This window comes from Lucilia cuprina, chromosome 4 (genome assembly GCF_022045245.1).
Source record: "Lucilia cuprina isolate Lc7/37 chromosome 4, ASM2204524v1, whole genome shotgun sequence".
Lineage (NCBI taxonomy): Eukaryota > Metazoa > Arthropoda > Insecta > Diptera > Calliphoridae > Lucilia > Lucilia cuprina.
The window spans coordinates 93,065,902-93,070,920 of NC_060952.1; positions in this window are offsets into that span (position 1 = coordinate 93,065,902).

Genomic DNA, 5,019 nt, shown 5'->3' on the forward strand with positions numbered 1-5,019 from the left:
TAGATAGATAGATAGATGTATAGATAGATAGATAGATAGATAGATAGATAGATAGATAGATAGATAGATAGATAGATAGATAGATAGATAGATAGATAGATAGATTGATAGATACAAAGGGGACTTGCAAATACATTTTCTTTACAAACTGATTTTATATATAAAGTATATAAATAAAACATGGCTGTAGGACGAAATTTATATGTTGACAAAGAAAAATACTTTTTTTTGGAAAATTTCCAAAAAGTAAGTTATTATAATACTTTTATAAACTATTTGGTTTAACATTTTTATAATACTTAATGGTATTTTTTGTTTCAAAAAAGAGAACCTCATTATTTACTGAGCCTCAAGGACTTGTTTTTGTAGTTTTTTGTTAAAAATTGTTAACTTCCTTTATTTAAAATTTACATCAGACTTTTTAAATCATTTTGACTTTTGTCATATGGTTTGATTTAATAAATATTTGTATATGTTTTTTTGTTTTTTTTAACATCAGTCTTTTCCGTTGTGATCTAGTTTATGCAACAAAGAAATTTCCTTGTTTTTAAAATCAAAGAATTTTTTGCGCATTTCGGTCGCGTACAAAAACCGGGTTTGTGTAAATAAAGTTTTTTGCTGCGAAGCAACATTTTTTACAAGGAAATACAAAAAATATATAAATTTTCAATTTAACATTTTATTTTTCTCTATAACAAAGGAACAAAGAAAGACAACAAAAAAAATTGTGAAATACAATTTTAAATTATTGAAAATAAAATTTTTACAAAAAACAAAACAACAGCAACAGTTCATATTAAATGAAATTTTATGAATGCACTCACTCAGACACATTCACATATGATCCTTTAATACATCACACATAAACACACACACAGTGTTGTGGCAATCAGAGGAAACCAAATGAGAGGAAATGGCACCAGCAAGTGAACAAACAAACAACAAAAAAAGAGCAAAAGAAACACGTTAACAGCTTTAAAAAAAAAAAACAGCAACAACAACCTAACAGAACAACGAAAAGTAACAGTTGTTATGGTTTATATCGCCATCTTTTTTTCTTTCGCTGTTCAGTGTTAAAATGCAAAAATTTATTTTCTGTCTTTACAATTTTTCACAATTTTATAAAAATTTTTTATCTTCTTGCTGCTGCTGTTCATTCGTTTTTGTTTTGTTCATCATGATTTAAACATCATGTGAGTTTTTCTTACTCGTTTTTTTTTCTTGGTGGAAATTGAAACTTTAATTACAGCAAATACATGTATGTATGTCAGTCAGCATTTTATGCAAATGGTTAAGTGTAAGTTTATTTGTATGCGTGTAACACATACTATTACATTACAGCTGTTTAAATAAGAAAAACCGGAAACGAATAAAGTATATAAACCTGGGGTTTTTTCCTTGTAACAAAAGAAATTTTCGGTAAATGAAGAGAGCACAAAAATAACAATAGCAAAAAAGTGTTAACAATTTTCACGGAGAAAATAAATGAAATATTTTACATTATTACTTTAATTATATACTTAAAGAATTTCACTCAATATTTTTATTTACAATATTTTAATAATATTTTTTTTAACTTTTTTCTCTTTTAAATATTTTTATTCTAATTTATTTACAAAATTTTTCTGAGTGTAATTTTCTGCATGTTAACAACACCGTGTACAAAACTAAAGAATATGAAATAATAAAGTTTAAAACTTTCAACATTAAGTTAAAAAACTTTTCACTTGTACTGTTCTGTCTAGTAAATGAAGACCTTAACAACTAAAATCTGCTGCATTTAACCATAAACCAAGCGAAAAATTTAGTACTTACAGTGTATACTAGGCTCTAGCAAAGACTTTAGCCTAGACTATAGGCTTGACAATGGAATACAAAGCAGAGAATTGACTAGACTATAGACTAGTATAATGAATATACAATAGACTAAACAGACTAGACTATAGAGTACAATGTAGACTGGAGTATAGACTATTGACAAGACTATAAACGAGAATATAGACTATACTATAGACTAGACTGTTGACTAAACTATAGACTGGACTATAGACAAGACTTAAGACTTAATTATAAATCAGACTATATACTAGACTAGACTATAGCCTAGACTATATACTAGACTAGACTATAGCCTATACTATAGACTAGACTATAAACTAGACTATAGACTAGACTATAAACTAGACTATAGACTAGACTATAGACTAGACAATAGACTAGACTATAGACTAGACTATAGACTAGACTATAGACTAGACTATAGACTAGACTATAGACTAGACTATAGACTAGACTATAGACTAGACTATAGACTAGACTATAGACTAGACTATAGACTAGACTATAGACTAGACTATAGACTAGACTATAGACTAGACTATAGACTAGACTATAGACTAGACTATAGACTAGACTATAGACTAGACTATCGACTAGACTATAGACTAGACTACTAGACTAGCCTATACAATAGACTATAAGTTATATAGACTAGTCTATAGTCTAGACTATAGACTGCACTATAACCTAAACTATAGACTAGACTACAAGCTAGACTATAGACTAAACTATAGTCTAGTTTCAATATGTGCAAGCAACACATTATCTCCATTTGTTGGAACTTGAGCTGAACTTATGTCACTTGTCACAAACACACATATTTCTCTCCTGGTTGTCATCTTAATTATTTGCATTATCTTCATATTCTGTTGTCTATCCTTACTAGACTCCTTTTTTTTCCTCACTCACGCTATAGTATGCATCTTGTTGGGAAAAGTTATCTGATTTCCTTTAGTTTTAAAACAATTCTGAAAAGACTTTGTATGTACATGTGTATGTGCGGTTATGAGTATGTGAGTTGTGCATGTACATATGTATAGTACATATACAATCGATTGATTTATTCATTCATTTAGTCATTCATACATTTGTTCATTTATTCATTCAGTCGGCCCTGTTTGGATGTTCGAGTTTACGAATTATTTGTTCATGCCAAAGTCAAACATATTGTTTCCTTTTACATGCATTTTGGTACATGTAAATGTGTTTCTGTGTGTCATTGTATCTCAGTATGTGTGTCATATTTATGTGAATATTGTAAAACATGTGTTTGTATGTTTTTATGACTGTTGTTTTTCGTTGTTGTCATATGTAGGTCTATATTGTATTGAATCAATTAAGTTACAATATTGGGTTGTTTGGTTTTGGTTTCATTTGTTGGTTGGTCGGTTGGTCGGTCGGTAGTTCGTTCGGTCAACCCCACTTACACCCAACTATAGCCCTCCCTCTTGGGGTCTTGTCTATTATACTGTTGTCACCATTATATAGGTCTGTTGGTCGCATGTTTTTGTTTTTTGTCATAATAGTGATTTTTGTGACGTTTTTAAGCCAAAAACGAAAAATGCCTGATGACTGTCTGTCCGAATGGCTTTTTTCAGTTTTTTGGCAGAATGCTTGCCAATTTTTATTTTATTTTTTTTTGTTTCGAGTTGTGTACAAGTGTGTGTTTTCATTTATTTATTTTTTTGCTGTCTCTTTAACATACAAAATAAACTTTTTGGGAAAAAAATAAAAAATACATATTTTTAGTTGATGTTTTTGCTGGTGTTGTTTGTTGCCACTCTGATGCACTTGTTGTCAGAATGCAATTGCTTGTGCAACTAGAGTAGAGAGTTTTTGTAGCCATATTTTTCTATATACTTTTGGTTGTTGTTGTTGTGTTTTATAAACTCATTGTACACTTTAGTTGTTTTGATTGCTGTTGTTGTTGTTGCTATGGCTGTTGCAGCAGCAGCAGCACAAAAAAAGGATATAAAAATAAAGGAACTCTGTTGTTGGTTGGTTGTTATTGTCAATTGTTTTTCACATTTTCGAGTGTCATCAACATTTTAACAATATGACACATTCCACACACAGACACAACCAGTCAAGTCACCTACAAAAATGTGTTCACTTAAACACTCACTCACTCAAAAACAAATGACAAACACACTTATATATATAAAAAAACACCTTCATACAGAAGAACAGTGGGTTAGAATAAATAAAATATATAGTCATTCTGTTAAACTCTTTCGAACTTGTTTCTGAAGAGAAAATATTATTTCAAATATTTCACCAATTAACTGAAAGTATTTTCAAGGAGAATATCATAATTGTTATAAACTTATAAGTCTCTATGTCCACTGTTCCCTGGCACTTTAACAAATAATCTGTTAAATTGTATTGCACCGAAAGTGAGTGGTTCTCTTATGTTTCTGTCATGGTTTTGTTTGGACTTTTTTTAAAAGTATTATTTTTGGTTTATTGGATAGATACCGTTATGGGTAGGATCTGTCTATATATTTGTGGGTGTGTGATAATATTTCATTTATTTATGGTGTCGGTATGTTTCGGTCCGTTAGGTATAACTGATGATGATGATTTTTGTACAATTACCCGTCACTATCATCATCAGCATCAAGTTGTTTAAAACATATATTTTTCATGCATTTATCACTCTACTTGTCATCTAGTATTTATTTCATTTTTTAAATCATCATGCCATACTAGAGTTATTAAAGCGAGTGGCATTTTAAGTTTAGTGGGAAGCTGGTAGCAATGGAAATTTTCTAATTAAATTCTTGTGCAGTTTTAGTTTAGAATTTGTTGAGTTCTAGCTTAGTTTTGTTTGAGTTCTAGCTTAGTTCTAGTTCAGTTCTAGTTTAGTTCTAATTCAGTTCTAGTTCAGTTCTAGTTCAGTTCAAGATCAGTTCTAGTTCAGTTCTAGTTCAGTTCTAGTTCTGTTCTAGTTCAGTTCTAGTTCAGTTCTAGTTCAGTTCTAGTTCAGTTCTAGTTCAGTTCTAGTTCAGTTCTAGTTCAGTTCTAGTTCAGTTGTAGTTCAGTTCTAATTCAGTTCTAGTTTAGTTCTAATTCAGTTCAAGATCAGTTCTAGTTCAGTTCTAGTTCAGTTCTAGTTCAGTTCTAGTTCAGTTCTAGTTCAGTTCTAGTTCAGTTCTAGTTCAGTTCTAGTTCAGTTCT